An 18,865-nucleotide genomic window follows, 5' to 3' on the forward strand; every position below is an offset into this window, starting at 1 on the left:
AGGGATGGGAAAGGTGCATTCTGAGTGGTTTTATTATTAAAATGTTAAACTTAAGTTATTTTATAAAAGAAGAACTTAAGTTCAAGTGAAATAGATAAAAATAAGTCAATTTTAAATTTTAAAAGACTTGGAAAGTTCTCTTTGATCCGGATTAGAAATTCATAATTTATCAGTTCGACATGAAAAGATTTGGTGCATTAGCCTTCTTTTCTCTATTAAAATTATGAGCAACAAGGGATAATTTGTGATATTATTTGTAATAAATAATAGGTTTTGAAACGTAATATTGGGAAGAGAACGAAAGAATTAGTAAAATTGGCCGGCATGATTGAAAAGTTGTATAATTTTAATAAAAATAAGATTCCGCGGAAGCTATCGTGAAAACGATGATTAGTTAATTTTAAGGTGATCGTAAATAATTATTCGAGCGAAATAAATGAAAAGGGCGCAGGCTACCGTTGAAAATTTAAAAAATAAAACACCAGTTTTATGGTAGGCAGAGAATTCTTTAATTAATGTTGGGTCACTTCTCGCCGTGGAAGCAACGAACTTCCGCTAGCCAAATCTTTCAGCATCCTTCCAATTAGTTGCAAAGTAGAGAAAACATGTAAACCGTTCGGATGAGGATATCACTTGCATCAAAGGAGAAGAAAAAAAAATGATCTTCAAATATTTTCCTCGAAAAAATCTATTATAAATTTATGAATATACAATAAATATATATAAATAATAATAATGAATATTAATATTACAATATAATAATAAAATAATTATACAATTTTATTTTCTATTCAAATTTTATAAGGCAGAAATCGTAAAATTTTCATTTTTTATTATTTTATCGAATAAACTTCGTTTCCATAGTTGATTGCAATCCAGTCTTATAGACGTTAAGCTGAAAAGCTAACGATAAAAATACAAAAAGAGGGGATAGATAAAGGATTACAAAGAAAAAGAAAATGGCAGAAAAGAATCGAAAGAAGCCAAATAGAAACAAGTCTGTTCGAATATAGTAACGTTGAAGTGGAAAGAAGCACAAAAATCAGAAACCTGTAATAAGATGGACAAACAAACGCAAGTAAAGATTCGACAAACATTGCTGTTAGCAACGCTTGATAAAACAACGCCGAAAAACAAATGAGTAAAATGGATGTAAAATAAATAAGGAAGAAACTGTGCCAGTTTTAGTGAATAAATCTCAAAGAAAAGTAAAAGGTCTGAACAAAAAAGAATAGAACAGAAGATATGTTTTATATTAAGGACAAGTAATTAATCGCTATTTTTAGATTTATGATAGGAAAAAAGAGAAGAACCGGAGGGACAATTTTTCCACCTTCCAATTAATCGCTTATTTTATTAAATCTTTTTTTCTAATTACACACTGAATTTTTGTACTTCTTGAATTTGATTTGCTAGAATATCTTTTTCCGGTTTGAAAACAATTTTATAACAAATTACAATTGACGTCAATTTATAAGTTATTTCTATTAAAAAATATATTCTCTGAGACATCTAGTTTGTAAAATTTTGCGCTAAAAAGTGCACAGTAATTTCTTTTAAGAAGTCTTCTGATTTTCGTTTCTGTGACTGATCTAGCTTTTCAAATAATAATCAGGACAACAAATATGACCAAAACGACAATTAATTATTATGTCATATCGCAAATTGGATCGATTTAACTGGTCCGGAATAAAGGACATAACGTCTATGAATATAATTGGTTGCGACCACCAATTGATTAACGACATGTCTATTTGTTTAATAGATATTGCGGTTATCTCTGCGAATATTATTGAATTCGAATGTAACGAGACAACGATGAAACTTGAATGATTAATTAACACGTGATCAACTTTTTGACACGTTTCAATATTGGATGCCATTTAGTGGAATGTATTTTACTGTAATGTAATTAAAATATACGTTTCGTGTCTGGATATCAATAAAATATTTCAATTTATTAAGATTGTACTGAAATTGTACACATACCTGCAGTATGTACATGTGTATGGCTCCACTTTTTATTTAGGAAATCATATTTTGGGAAATCAATCAAATTAAAAACATACTTAAAATTTAATGTCAAATACATCACAAATGTGGTTTAATTATAAATGTACTTCAATTTAAATTGCAAATTACTACACTATAGTTACTACATTAATTTTCAAAATCAAATAGCTTCACTTTTAACATTTTGACAATTTCTCAATTACCACTCCAATTATTACTATATAAAAATCTACTCTCCAATCAAATAGGTTCCAAGAAAATCCATATCAGTCTTCCAAACAAAAACACTACCCTGCATTTTCATCCCCTTTTATAAAATCTCAGAAAAGTCCCCAGAAAGCTGAACCACCTACGAAATAATGAAAATCCAGCCTCACCAAACAAACAGCCGAAACGCTGCAAAACAAACGACAAATAGAAGGTGCGAAACGAGTTGCAGAGTAACAAAAAACAGTCGAAAAAGAGAGCAGAAAGATAGAAAGCCGAAAGGCAATGGGAACAAGGGGTGCGTACACAATGGTGGATAGTGGGTGCTTGTAAGTGTAATGTATGTTCGTATTGTTTACCAGCGTCTTGGCACGTCGCTGTGGGCCATTGCACGCGGCCAAACAAGCGACACACGTGTCCACCCACTGGTGCGTGCGGGTTACTCAGCGACGCCCACGCGTCCACCCGCGTTTCAACGCCGAACAGCGAAAACACCAGCGACGAAACCGTTCGCTGGACCACTGGCACTGGCGTTCGGCTAATTCGCCGTTGTGTCATGCAAATGCCACTGACGAAAGAACCGGGCCACCGTGACCGAATCGCTCGAGCATTGTTATCATTGCCGTCATGGATAGACGAGTAAATTGAACGTTGGTGCTTCGTGCGTCGAACAAATTCGGCTGGCTTATTTGAAAAAGATAATACGAATAGTATTAATAGCAAAACACGAAGAATCTCTATAATCTCAATACAGTAATGTATAAGTAATTAGAATTTAAATTACATTGTGAAAATAAGATACCTACAGGTATATATAATATGCAATTGTGTGGTAATATTAATTGAAAGTGACACTAACGTTGACAAAAGAGTTGACGTGTTTTTGGTAATTGCAAGGAAAAAAGAACTAATAAGTGAAAATTGAATTAGGTGTTATCTGTGAGTAAGAGCTGCCTTAGACTGGAAATATGGAAATATGGACTGGGAATCTGGAATAATTAATTGATTCATATTTTCTTATATACTAATGTGGTAGTATAGAATAGTTCTTGAGCCAACAAGAAAAAGAATATCTTCAAAGAAATTTCTTTGACAGATTTATTTTCTTTTTTACTCTAAAGTACATACAACACTGTAAAAGTTGCGTTTCCAGGGCGCAATAAAATCTGAATCTGAACGAGAATTCGTTATACGCAGTTCAATGAAATTCTCCGTCCGAAGTTTCAACAAATTCCATCATGTCAGAGTATCTGATGAATTGTTTATTCCAATTTCGTTCGACGCGTGGAATACAACGGAAAGTAGCCGGGTACGATCGTTGAACTTTCGTTGTTTCGAGAGCACGTTACGCGGATGATGGAAACAGGAACTTTCTGTAGAAATTTTTTTTTCCGTCTAGGCAACTGTCAGCGACAAGAGCTGCAACTGTTAATTAATTGTTGAATCGTAGCTAGTGGCCGATCCTAGTATCTAGTGGCAGATTCAATCCTTTAATTAAAATGTAATCACGTCGACTCCTGCAACTTTACCACGATGTTTTCATCTCTATGCCTGCAATTGCGGGTTACTATGCGTTTTGAGATCAACGTATATTTTTTTTATCCCAGTTCTTTTTTTTTTTATTTAATTCTTTACATTCACAATTTGTCCAATTTGGACATTTGGTAGAATTTTTTAGCTGTTTAATTATCATGTGGGTGGCTAACCCCAGCGGGATACCATCTTCGTGTTTGTTAGGTTATATCCTTTGTGAGATTCAACGTATATTGAAAGAAAAAAAGCTAACAACGGGAGCGATATAATCTTCTATATCATCTTCTATGATTTCTGAAAGTAGGAAAGATAGCTATTCATTTTTTAGCACAATGACCTGAGTACTTTTTTTTAGAGAATTAAAAAATGTACTGAATGGTGTAGAAAAAAATGTATGGTTCCATTTAAGGAACGCTATTCAATTACCTTGTATATTATCTGTGATTTTACTGCAATATCACTCTATAGTTATATAACGCATGACATCATTTGGCACTAGTTCAAGATTTTCCTTATAGATGGCCAAGTAGTTAAACGAGTTCCCGCAGTAGAAAAAGTACACGGGCTGTTAGAAATAGGGATCGTCGTGGCTGTAAAATTTAAGATCGTACTTCACAGGATCATTTCTGTAGTACATCTATCGTCAACTTCAACCTACAGTTGAGTCGATGCAGCCACGATGACGAGTCGTGGCACCTTTCCTTGAGCGTGAGGAAGACTCGAGAAANTCGACTTTGTTTCGATTTTTCAGTCATCGATGATCGTTCACCTCTTGTACTCAGTACATGAGGGATGGGAAAGGTGCATTCTGAGTGGTTTTCTATTTAATTATCAAATACAAAATTTATTATGAATAAGAGATATGAAGTGTTTGGAAGCGAGGGAAATTGAGAATGGAAAACAATATAAACTAATTAGTTTGTGTGTCGACAGATTAAAAATCATGTAAGAGAATTCTTAAAATCGAAACATTTTATGTAAATCCATGTGTATATCTAACTGTCAAATTGTATATATACGGCATAAACCAAAGGTTATTTGTACAGTAATGTTCACACATAATGAACAAAGGTTATATATTGATACAAAAAATTGTCAGAAATTTTTAAACATGAAAAGAATGATAAAAAAGAATTTCAACATTTTTCGCAGTCGGTAGGACTCGAACCTACGCTCCCAGAGGGAATCTGATTTCTAGTCAGACGCCTTAACCACTCGGCCACGACTGCTGGTTGCGTTACTTTTTCTTGTTAACAAACGTGGATTGCGATATTGTACTTTTAAAAAATAATCAAATGTTAATAGAATTTAAAAAAAATAATTTAATTCACTTTTTTACAAATTAATTTTTCATATGTCGTCAATCAACATTACGTTAGTAAAAAATGTAGTTTATCCGCGCAATTAAAATCTACTTGCACAGTGTCGTTCTCTTGAAAAAGAATTAAAAACGTGAACTTGCCGCCATTAATATAATCGCACAATTAGAAATTTTACAAAAATCAACCTCACGGTTACAACAATCGACTAACTAAAAACTTGCCCATAATTATTGAAATCGACCCACCGCCAATTACACACAAATTAAAAAGCTTAATTACAACAAGCAACAGAATCACGCGCCGAGTTCTTGGTTTAACAACAGATCTAATCTGTGTTACAAAGCTGGCCAATTCCAATCAATTTCCGGGTGCACGCGATCCTGGGAGCGGTAATACCCTGAAATACAAGCAATAAAGAAGTCAAAGCAACTGATTAACAAGCTCATGGGGTCACACAGGGGGACCGGTGTTTTATCAACGTGAAATCGGTCAAACACAGCAGCCGTGACAATGGTATCGTTTCGATCGAACTTACACGCGAATAAAATACAAAGCCGGACAAAATTGGACGAATCAGTCTGGACATTGATGGTTAAAAACAGCATAGTGAATCATCGCGTAATCACCAACAGGGGGTGATTGGCTAATTAACGAAAGTAGCGTCGATGATGCAGTGTGTTTCAACGCCGCGATCGTATAAATTTACCTCTTAACTTGCTAATACAATCGGGCACAAAAATAAGTGCACAGAAAATAGGAAAATCAATGAAGTTTCATTAAATACGTCTTACACAAAAATGTAAGTATTAATGTCAATTATTTATTACATAATTTTTACGTACTACAAGGATATATCTTTTGTTGGGTGGAGACAAGAACATACATAAGTGAGAATTATTAGTTTTGCAGAGAAGCGCCTATAGTATTTAAAGCGCAACTATATCGTATTGTATCTTATTTTCAATATACAGTGGTGTGCAAGAATTTATAATAAACTAGCGTTTAACCTTATATCCGAAAAGCGATACTTAAAAAAATGTTGAATAATATTAGATATGAGGGTATAATAAGTAAAAGAGAATAATGTGATTGACGGAAACGTTGTTACATAGTTGCATAATATTACTCAAAATTCTTTGAAATATTCCATTACAAACATAAAGTGAAAAATCTAACTAGCCGCAAAATTTTGCACGCCAGTGTATACTATTAGAATCTCAGGTAAAAAGACGGGAAAGAATTGAAGTTGACTTGTACTATTAGAACTGTTAGCAAAAGACAGGAATATATTAGCATACACTTATCCACTTATACAGTTTCATTCAGAATTTGACTTGTACTCTTTTGCCCTCTAACTAAAGACTACAATAAATAAAACTAAAGTATATAACGCTAGTACTAATTCGATTAAACTTCGTTGATACCTACATACTTCCACTGCTTGCCCACTTATTTTTGCTCTCGACTGTATCCTCTTCTGCTCGCGTGACTAATGGCAGTGGTATTTGCACGGTAAACGCGCGTCGTTAGTTTCGTCCAGACGAGGCTAAAGGCTTTATTTAATAGCAAACAGGAAACGCGTACTGAGCACGTTGTAAACCCGGGGGCTCACGTGTCATCAGGGGTGAAGGGGTGGTATAAATGTTCGACAATCTCGTATCCAGATGAAATCGGTCCATGTTGTGGATTATATTTGAAACAGAGGATTTTTGAATGTTGAATTGTTGCACTGGAATTTGGAAACGGAAGTGATGGATCGCTGGAAACATGGGGTAGTTTCGTGTTTGTGCGCGATTTTATTAGTGAAATAATCTCAGAGGAATGTAAATCACGTGTTTCAATCGTATGGAGGTTGCGATTCAGCTGATACGTATTTGAGGAATCTTCTTCAAAATGTTCCTGAACAAACACGTTGTAAAACTTACGAATAAAAAGTAATCGAAAGCTTTATAACAGAAAGGGCAACGAGTCTAGGGTAAATATGTATGGTAGTATGTATGGCATTTTATTATGTCAAGTATATCTTTTGGTTAGAAATTTTTATTTTGCAAATATAGAAACAACGAAATTTCCAAAAAAAGCCATCGTAGTTATCGATACAAACGTATTTATAGTAGGTACTAAGAAACTAGAATTAAAATTTTTCACGTGATTTATACAATTCACCATTTTATCTTGTAAGCCCTTTGTCTAACGTTGTGTTGTCTCAAACAACAGGAAAATCGTTGTTATAAAATTAGCCAATAATATGAGTAAATTGGCAAGTTAGAAGTTTCATCTTTTCCTAAATTCCTTTCACTATACGTATAATATATTTTTGAGTTATTCTTACACCTAGAATCGCACCATCATTATATCACCGATTATTATATGACCCTGTATACTTACTCTGTCAAAACAACTCGCGCCTTCGATTAAAATAAGAAAATTCCTCGTTCTCCTTAGAAGATTCCTTATCGTTTTTCATACCTCGTTACATTCACTTTTGTCTTTTTCCTTTTATCATCTAACGGAAATAGGACCTCGAAACCGTCTTAAATATTCTCGAAGCTGCTTCACCTTTTTCCATTCTTCCTCAATATCGTAACTCTCTTTCCTGTCGAGGCTGAGATATTCAATCGCCGCGACACAGATAGAGCTTCGGCCCGGTTGAAAATACGATGTCATCGGATTAGCTTCTTCTCGAAGACACGTATACGAATCGACGACAAATCGAGGAACGATTCGGACTCATCGAGGCGTTAAGCTGATAGCTTGAAGCTTGGTCGCAGCAGCACGCAAATGAGAGACATTCTACGGAAGACATTCGCGAGGCTGAACCAGAGATTTGCTCGTGATGATGTGGGATAATACGAGCGCGTTACGGTGCGATGTCGTTTGCGTTATTCATCCGTTAACACGGAGGTGAGAGATATTTTGGGATATTTTTCATATTTTGCGTGGAATCGTGGAATATTTATTTCGATTATAAATTGAATATATCGATTAAATTTTTTATTATCGTTAATTGATTCTCTAAACAACGACCGTTTTTTTTAACAAGATTGTCATACTATGTTCCATCATATCAAATACATACGTGCATTGTTTGAAATTAAATTTCAAAATTCATTACACATCATTCGAAACACTTATGGCTCATATTTATTCATATCGCAATGCGATCTGTTTATGCAGAATGCTAATCGGTGCATCTGCTAGAAGTGTTGATACAATTCGCATATTATTTGTCGAAATTTACATTAGCTATCGGAGAACTTCAAAATATTCTCCTTAGCTGTTTTTATTCACCAGCCGTGCCTTTTGCTTGCCGCAATTCCCTCGCAAAATTCACCCCTTCATTTCTTCTCCTCTTACTGTATCTCTTTATTGCCTACCACCTTGTTCGTTGCCCTGTCTGTTACATTTTCCCTATTTTATTTCCTCCAGTACCTTCACCTTCACACACACAGAATCCCACCTTATTATACAAGGTGTCACAAAATATGTGGAGGATATTTTCAGAGTACGTCCTGAACAATTAACGCCGCTTATTTTTCAAATTATAAATCATTTTAATATACGTTAAAAAATATACTGATATGAGTATGTGTTACATAAAATGTTTTGAAATTTCATTTACTACGATGAGTAGAATGCGAATTTTTATACATTTGGGAAATTGATGGTTCTAAAATACATGGATTATACATAATAGAAACAAATACGTAAAATATCGAAACTATAATAATACTCGTCATAATTCTTAGCAAGTAAAACAATCCTTTTAACCAAACTGTATTTTTTAAATTATATCGATGTAAAAGATTCCTACAAACGATCGAATACTTTCGTGAGTCCATGTATTTTGCAACGCCCTGTAGAGAAGCACACGTACATACAGAAACCCCGTCCCTCTTCCTCTTTCTTATTCTCACACACACTGTTTCTTTATTTCATCTTCAACGGACTCCCCGTTCCTTATCTCGTGAGAGACTGCCTCCACTTCTCTATTTCGTTCCGGAACCAGTTTCAACCCTATTTCTCCATCTTTCTCTCTCTGAAAGTAGCGCCGTTTTCACCTACGGCCCCGTTGTCTCTATTTCGTGGCTGTTCCTCGCGCGTAACTGCGACCCTGACGGTTATAAACGATTCCGGCGTTCCGTGGGGTTGCAATGGATTTAAGTCACGTTCGTCCCAGCTTAATCCGGGCACATTCTTTCTACCGGTCCTTCCACGAATTCTTGGATTCGCAGCCGACGACACGAACGTAATTAAGACGTAACGCGTGGCTTTAAGACCCGGTACACTCATCCGTTTCTCAGACGTGTTCAGACTGTACGGAATTTTCTATATCAGTTGCGACGAAGAATATAGAAATCTGAAGACAAATTTATTCGATGAATAAAGAAATTCGGCCGATTAAAGGTCCCTCAGTCTAGGTGCAATAGCAAATATGTCAGTATCTAATCTAAAATTTGATAATATGAATTAACTGATTAACAACGCAAACGACATACTAAATCATTAACGCGTTGACTACCATGCGAATTTGATATTTTCTCCCCTGTAGCAGCAATAAATCGCGTAATATAACACGTCACAACATTTAACTTCTTCAAAATATTATATCGTACATTTTCTGCTAATATCGACGACGAATTTTTGGTGCATGAAATTCGACTTATTTTTATCGTTCTAAAAAATGTAGTAACGTGGATCACCGATGACCATCTGAACGTGTTAAGCAACACGTTCCATAATTAACAAGTGACATATCCATTTCAAATGTACACCATCCTACCAAATTCTTAACACTGGTACAAACTCCACAAAGCACTCAAAATTTCAAAGTCAAATGCACCCGACAAAGACAGACGCTCGTACTCTTGAAAATGCATTTTGTTTCAAATCAATAACTCGGTCGGTTTCGGAGGCAGAGGGATGCAAAGTATTTGGCGCTGAACTCAGAGAATTCTGAATGGCGGTTGAAATTCCGGGAATGGAGTGACCTACTTCTTTTCCTACGCTGGAAATGCGTACGCGTGGCTAGTAGCAATAGTGGAAAAAAGCGTCGAGTCAAACGCGCCACTGACCAGTCTTGCCTGGGGTAGGTCAGTGGCTAGTGCGAGAGAGAGGACCGATACTGTGCGAGAAGGAAAGAGAGAGTAAAGTAAAGAGAATTACGATCCGGATTGAACGATATTTCCGCAACGGGAAGTCGTGTCGGAATAAGAAAACAAACACCATATTAAGGGGAACAATCTCCCTCGTCTAATAGGGTACGTGGAATTTCTTCTAATGTTCTACGTTTACGGTATATGAAGGTTTAATTATTAGATTCTTTTTTTTAGTTATTTATTTGTTGTGTGATATACAACGATTAAATTGTGTTGTTAGAATGAGTATGGAAGGATATGCTGTGTATCGTAATTTATAATACAATAATTTAATGTAATCTAACACTATAATTTGTACATGATATTTGAATGAGTTGAAGCGTAGTTCGTTGTAATTAATAACAATGATTTAGAGAGAAGATTGTAATTGGGCTACTGGAATAGCAGAATGTAGGAGTTCGATATTATTATATGAATTGATTTGTAGAAATGAAATGAAATATTTTTGTTTTATAAATTTTATATAATTTGTTTTTATTTAATTTGTACTTTGCAATTTGTCCAGCTGGACATTTGGTAAATTTTTCTAACTTAAGTGAAATATTTGAGCATTGATCAAATGAATTTGTTGTACGATCATAATTAAAGGGTTTGCACCAATAAGCAGATCATTTAAATATCTAAATTGTATGACATTTATTGCAACTGAAAGAAAGGAATAATTTCACATTTAAATGTGGTAATATTTATAACTAGGAACGTTAGATTTAACTCGAGACGAAATTTTCAGTCGATTGTTCTAGACTTACTCAAATTACTGAAAACCAGAGTTGCCTGTTTCTATTGCAGCAACTTCCTTCATTTTCTGAAACATTCTTCCAAGAATGAAAAAATAAAAACCAGCCTAAAGAAATCTACATTTACGTACCCTCCTAACTGTACACACAAAAATCCCTTGTCTCTAATTAAATCCAGCCTCTACAAAAACCGTCGAAAGAAGAATAGAAAATGGTGGATAAAATTGAAATTCTCTTGCGAGAACCGGTCGGATTTGTCCGCGAACGTCGAGCGATTTCACCGGACACGGACGTGAACAGAAAATTCGTTCCGGCCGGTAACAATTTCGGATAAGGGTGGGCCATAGCCCGGAATTACGTACAAATGGATAGCGTTATCCACTCGCGGCACGCCAATAAATCGTTTTATCCAGGACCGCGTTGTGCCGGCGTTTATTTAAGTTCAGCCGGCGGGGCCATTTTTCTGAAACTATTCCGAGCGGGGCCATTACAGAGCCGGAGGAGTAAACCGTTTCACAACCGTTTCGGCTATCGTCATTGCGATACGATGCAACTTTTGTCCCATGGGAAACCCTCCCTACTCTCTTAAATACAACCTAGTTAACCTGTTTCCTGTGGATCCTTGCCTCGTTTGTTTCACACCCTCCTCGCCCTATTCACCCATTTCTGCAATTTTCATTAGTTGCGAAATGGTGCAGGCTAGACACTTCAGTTTTTGGGCAGATTTATGTTTACGAGGGTAATTTTGGGAATCTTCGTCTTTCCTGACAAGATTTAAGCTTCAATATTCATTTTAAAATTTAAAATATATTTTATGATGTGATAGGAAATAGAGTATGCTTTTGATATAAAGATGACAATATTGTTTTGTATTAGATACCGAATCGAGTTGATTTATGCAATAAAACATGTAATGTTATGTCGCGTGGGACACCTGCACTCCATCCCTCGCTACCTGGCAGCCAACGGCCAAACCACAGTCTTCCCGATTCTCAATAGACCCAAGGACTCGCCAAAAAGCGTTAACTTTAGCTTCATTGTCTCCACATATGTTTGTCAGTCAAATTGCTTGTCTTGAAGAATTTTCTGATTCTATAAGTATTTTCAGTTGATGGCTGGGTCTTGGAAAAGTCCTTGGGTTTATTAGGCGCTCTTAAAAATCACGGAGAAAGTGGACAGTCACCAGATGGGAAAAGCTAACATATGCCCATCGAAAAAGACTGTTTTTCCTCAGGAACAAAGTCCCCCCCGCTCTACGTTGGTGGGAGACTTCTTCATATCCTGTTCATTAGAGTGGGTCATAACCAATCGGCATCGCGGATCGTTACCCTCACTTCCTGGACGAAAAGTGTGAACAACGAATCCGCGTTCTTCGGTCAAAGGGCACACTCACACCAAGCTTTCCTCCGAGACACCACAAGAGCAAATCAGTCAGTCTATATCATCTCGAGTCAAAGGACAGTTGAAGAAACCTCAAGCAGTCAACAAGTCGAATACAGTCAGTCGACAAAATACATCATCATACGCAACAACACGAAAGGAGTCTCAGGTCGTACTCACGCGTTGTTGTCTTTTCAAACATTCATTCTTGTATACCACCGAAGTTGTTGGATCGATTAAATATATAGTAACCTGTTAATCGCAGTGTTATTTCAATTAATCACCCTTATTATCCCACAAGAAATAAGGGACCGTACGATTCGTGGCGTCGATTAGTCAGTCGTAACGGGAATTTACGACTCTCGTTGGCGCGCTTCTTCGAGATCGCGTCTCCTCGCGAACGTGCGAAAGTTCATGTAACATTGCATTAAAAAATAAGTTTGCGTTCTATATGTTTTTTAACCGTTCATTTACAAGGAAAATAAATAGATCGAATTACGTTCATCTTGAAACCAGTCGATCTCTATCCGGAACATTTCTCACTACGACCATAATCGACGTGTGTGTGCACTGATCTCGAATATTTAAATTTTATTTTTTCTTTGTCTCGTGTTTCTCTTTCTCGGAATTCCAGACTTCTGATTAGTCGAAAAAATATTGAAAATATTTTAATTGCCCTTTTTTTTACACCAGCCGAACACTATTTTATACCAATCCACTAAAAGCACGTTCTAGAAATTCAACCAAACTCACGTCGCGTCGATAATATTTGCATTCATCAATTCTAAAAAAAAAAAAAACACACAAAAGCAAAGAGAAGCTAAAAAACGAAAATTGCGAAAATATAAATTGTTCTATATTTAATAAAAACCATCTGACAAATATAAAAAAACCGCTATCTCTCTTGTTTTTACTTCCTCTTTTTCAATATTGGACAAAGAGCTTTCCTATCCTAGAATCCTATTTCGTAGAATGAATTTTCGTAGTGTGGAAAAAGTGTTACGCTAATAAGTAATTGCTTCTCGATCAAATCGCATTACAACATGGTGTTGCCTTCTTGTAATGCAATTATGGAAATTTCAATTAAATAATGTAACGCTGCCAGTGGACACATATTAATTGGCAAAGCCAAGGGAACGGATATACAACGATTATTTCTAGAAACAAAGGTGCTTCTTTCTTTTTTATCGTGTTTAAATATTCTATTAAAGTAGCAAGAATCGTTTCACTTCAGCGGGAAAACCAGCCGGTACCTTTCTACCTTTTTCTTCTTTATTTTGTTCCTCGGTGAAACTGGTTAATCCACCAACCGAATAAAATCGTTCTTTCGTTCCTCTTTCCGGTCACCTGATTTTGTATTTATATTTGCCGCAAGGAGCGTATCGTCGAATAACCCTCTATGATTTAATGTGACCATGCCATGGGCGAACAAAATAGCGGCGGGTCTGAATGCGAAAATAGTCAGCGTAAAATCGAGCATTATCTTTGGCGAGTGGAACGAGACCAGCAGTTCTGAATAATTTGTATAAACGTTTACGGGTATTTATAGAATTCCTTTTGAAAGGGACTTTCTTTAGAATCTTGTAGAAATAGACGTGTAATTTTATTCCGTTGTTGCTGTGTTTTGTTCGTTGTTATATATGTTCCTTTTGTGAGCTTTTATTGTGCGTGTATCGAGCTTTTTCTACCGTCTTAATTTTAATCTAAAATTTTTCATTATTTCCTGTTTCTGGAAACGTACATATTTGAAAAATACAGATTCAAATATTAAGAGGGTAGAAATCCTGTTTATATCGTTTGAAATATATTTTATCCGTCATTATCGATCTTCGTTAGAATATCAAGGTAAATATTTTTATTTAAATAACAAAACCTAGTTTATTAACAAATTATGATTTCCACTAGCGTTAATACTTGTTTAATCAAGTAAAATATAAATTCTTAGCTTCTCGAATTATTTTAATCTTTATTACTTTTTATTAAATATCCTAATACACGACATTTCTAATCTTAGATCTAGTTCAAGTTTAGAAATATAAATTATATTGTATCGTGCAAAAACTACCTACAGATATAATCGTAAAGTAATTATGGAAACCTAATTGAGAAAGTACGAGAGCGTTCTGCAAAGTTCGAGTTGCAACAAAAAAGTTATTGTTATCATTGAACTTAACTTTCACTTCAAACGCGCAAGTTCTCCAATCGATCGTAATAATCAGGAGCAACAAGTGCCGGCATCAATCGACTTTCTAAAGCACAATTACAAATACCATTAATGGCTCTCTCGCTCGAAAGTCCTTTATCCTTCAAGAAGAAACATAAACTCGAACAATTTATACCTTCCCGCGATGGAACGGGAATTTCCTTTATCGATTTCATTCAGTCAATTAGCTCAATGAAATCCTTTCAGGAAATAACAGTGTCGAACGTTATTAGAATTGGCCGATTGCTTTCTCCTTCTCGTTTCTGAAACAACTTCATAATATAATCTCGAACTTCTGCTTGAATTCTCTATTGGGTATTTGGTAATCATTAAAATATTAATATGATACTGTTTTTTTATATATCATTAGTATGATTATTTTTTAATAAAATTATGATAAGATCGCGAATAATTTCATTTGAAAAGATCGTAATTAATTTCATTTCGTTTCAACTCCATAAATATCAAATTTACGCAAAATATTATTAATTACGGATAATAGCAAATGAACAATATGATTCTAGTAGTTCTAATTATAAATATTTAAGCCGATAATTTATTATATAGCGCTGTTTGAAGAAAAAATTCTAATCGTACGAACTATATTTATACTTGTTTAAAAATGTTTAACAGAACAATCTAATACAAAAAGTAATACGGAGAAAAATTCCAATAATAGTTAAATCAGAATATCAACATTTTTGACTATGCAAATTCTACTTTTACTTTATACGTATAATAAATTAAGAAAATGTAAGCGCGGATAATTTTTTTTCCACTACCGAAGCTTTTCATTTTCCAAAAACCAAGATTTGTCGTAAATTCTGTTAGCCGTTACTCATATCAATAACAATACCTGACGTTAAATATTCCAATAAATATATCAGAATAAAAAAATTGATCAAGCACCTATTTCGAATTTTCCATTCGCTGCTATGGAACAGAAATAAAATACGGCCTATAAAAATATGATTAATATCCTTCTGAACGTCACATACACCGATCGCTTATTTAACAAATCTTTCATTCTTCAGCCTCATCTCTTTGTACTACTATCGCCATTAGAATATATAAAAGATTTTATGCACTCCTTCGCACTGTCCTTTGCATACATACATATTTACCTATCTAAATTTCCAATGAATACCTAAACATGCCTAATCTACCTATAAATATTTTCCAACTAATACGTCCATTCAAAATACGATGACTCGTGAAGATCTAAAAAGATCTACCGACTATCAGCATCGATCTTTAGACCCTAAAACGGAAGCTTCTGCGAAAGAAACGCATCTAGTTCGTAAAAATGATTCTCGCAAACACACGTAGTAACTTGCCCGATTCCGTGGTTGGCAGGAGGCCGTAAACTCGAGCGTAAACACCTGTACGAAGTAGCTTAGCCATTTCTCAAAGCGTAAAAGGCGTCGTCTTCGAAGGATGAAGAGGAACGTGGACTCGTCTCCGGTGTAAGTTTGTCGAGGATGTCGCACGAGCGCGTACAATGCAACCCTCTGGTCTCCGATGACACCAATGTAACGATCGTTATTGCTACTTTATTGGTCGTAAATCGTTGTCGCGGCCTGCACATCCTGACCATAGAAGGATACGAGCGTATGTTTTAACGGGCGTCGCAATGGGCCAATGTCTTTGTCTCTCTCTTTCTTCCTTTGTGTTTCGAAACGAAAGGAAACGAAACGAGTTTCACTCCTTCGACCACCAAACGAGACGAAAGAATTCTAACCGCTTCTTCTTTTTCTTGAAGTTGAAGTACGAAACCCTTGACGCTTACTGTTACCTTCTAATTGGTCCTCGGTAGGAATGCAAGTGCGACGTGCGTGCGTAAGTTCGCAGAACCGAGCTCTTGTCTGTTTGACAGCGGAGGATCGGGTTGAATGGGAATAGCTTGGACCAATGCGAGAAGGTTGCTCGTGAGAAGGTATTGTTCACGGAGATGCGTTTTGGTTGGGTTAGGTTTGACTCGCAGCTTTGCATTTCTACAGTTTTATTTTTAAAAGTTTACGTCGCTTGATTTGTATCACTTTCCCATTGTCTCGTGAGTTCATTTCATATATTAACACGTTGACTGCCATGGGGGTCACCGGTGACCGGCGACGCAGCAAATATTAAAAGTATATAGCACGATTGTTTGAAAAAGGACAATCGTAATAATTGTCTACAACGCCGTGGGGGTCATCGGTGGCCCTCACCACGAAAAATGCTTCAATCATGATTTTATAACTCATTTTATTTGCTGCAAATAATATTTCAACATAATATGCATCGCATAATGAAAAGTTCACGTCGGCGCCTTGGGCAAACCATGGAAAATTCGTCTGGCAGTCAACGTGTTAAACATTTCCTTTTCGGTCCTTGCAACACGAGTAAATAGTAACTTCGTCGTCATTAGAATTTGAAAGATATTCATTTGTATCAAATGTCTGTTTCAATGTTAAATTTCTTATTATCTTCTTGAGCATTTAAAATATGAATAAAAAACAACCTTATAAATAAAGATATTTTTAAGATATAGAACATCTGATAATGTTACTTAATAAACTAATTGTTATTTTCCTTTTACGTTACAGGTGAGTGGAGCACTTTGATTCGAATATAAAATTCATTACCGAGGTCATCGATTCGTAAGTTATATTACATTGTTACATTTTACTCTAACAGCAAATTATCGTACAATATCTTATTTAGTTACCAAAGGATTCGCATAGCGAACATTGCACACTGAGAATTCTCGAATGACGCGGTAATTAGCCGCGCTATTCAAAACTCTGTTATACGAGACTTCGAATTCGTACATATGCGATTACTGTGTTTCGCGTTATTGTTTACAGAATCTGAAACGGTTTAATTGAAGAACCATGTTATACGGTTCTGTCTATAATATCGTGTTATTCGAGAATAATCAGGTTATTTACCAATTCATGTTTAACGATAAAGTGCACAAACGCCAGTATATTCACATGTCTTGTTCTTTTGGTTCGTATCATCGGTTTGTTACAAAAATGATACAACTAAGAGAATTGCATTCTTCAAGGAATCATCGCAGTTTCTTCTTCTCAATTTATCTATTAAAAGATTATTTAAATGGAACGAATGATATTTCTAATCCTCTCCAATAATAACTGATGTTTAGATATGATAGATATTCGTATAATCTTCTTTATTTGATTGTTTATATAGATATTTTATAGTATATTTTTATAGATATCTGAGAAGTAACGACTTCTTAGATATATCGTTGTTTTCATAAAGTACCAATATGTTTTTTTTATTTTTTATTATTATATTTATTTTACTGTATTCGGAACGAAATCGAGATATTGACGTAATCATAAGAAAATATGAAAGTACGAATCGTCGACGAATAGTCCAGAGTTCCGTCAACTTCCCGATTTCCTGGCCGGGTTGCCAATCCAAGTAGCCTGGTTGTATCCCTCGCTCGAACTTCGAATAAATATCCAACCTGGGGAAAAGTCTCGCGGCGAAAACTTGCGGCGATCTGGTGCTCGTTTTTCCCCCAGACCGTGAGAGCCTCGTCCCGGAGAAGTCGAACTCGGTGCTCCCCTCGTTCGCTTTTATTAAAATCAAACCAGAGACCCACCGCTGAGCCAGCGAAACTTTTATACTTCCTGTGAAATTGTCACCGTAATCAAAACACCGACTTCTCGTTTCCTCCTGTTTTCCAACGTTGATTTCTTTTTTCCCGTGTTTTACGCTTTAACATCCGGTCGAGACGGTGAAATTGTTTTTCCTTGAAATGCTTTTGTCGTGTAAGAATTGATTTTTCTGGTTTCTCGATTGATTTTAGTTTTCGAACGATTGGAAAGGTTTTCAAATCTCCTTCCCTACGTTTGCAATTGCATTCGTGGACTATTCGCAATGGACGTACGAAAGAATTGAACAGAGAATCACAAGGACTCGAAGCTTCTTCTATTTTTTGCCAAATCTAAGAAAATTTATTAAATCAAACTTGCATCAGCGTCTTCTCCAATCTCCTTATCAGAATGAAAGTTTTCTGGCATCTTAATCAATACGATTTCTAAAAATTAGTCTTTAGGTTCTAGAAAAAAATGCCTGAAATGTGCTATGAAAAAATGAAATATCTCGCAACGCATAGAAAAGAGATTTAAAAATATTAATACAACAGAATCATAAGATATTTTATATGTTACAACATAATAAACAACATAATAAACATATACCTCAATATTTTATCTCGCTACATAATTAAATAGAAATTTCAACGCAACAACGTATCTCCAAAAACACATACATTTCCAACAAACTGCAGTTCCA

General features: G+C 35.4%; 1 protein-coding gene and 2 non-coding genes across 5 annotated transcripts in view; 2 read left to right on the forward strand and 1 right to left on the reverse strand.

Moving 5' to 3' along the window:
* Positions 1–18,865, forward strand: part of LOC122566840 (mannosyl-oligosaccharide 1,2-alpha-mannosidase IA) — a 677,223-nt gene that overhangs the window by 166,329 nt on the left and 492,029 nt on the right. The window lies entirely within an intron of this gene.
* On the forward strand, positions 4,355–4,570 carry LOC122567261. The gene has a single exon (XR_006316739.1). It is a non-coding gene; the product is annotated as a small nucleolar RNA U3 (small nucleolar RNA).
* On the reverse strand, positions 4,901–4,982 carry Trnas-aga. The gene has a single exon. It is a non-coding gene; the product is annotated as a tRNA-Ser (tRNA).

The sequence above is a fragment of the Bombus pyrosoma genome, linkage group LG4, assembly GCF_014825855.1.
Source record: "Bombus pyrosoma isolate SC7728 linkage group LG4, ASM1482585v1, whole genome shotgun sequence".
NCBI classification, from domain to species: domain Eukaryota; kingdom Metazoa; phylum Arthropoda; class Insecta; order Hymenoptera; family Apidae; genus Bombus; species Bombus pyrosoma.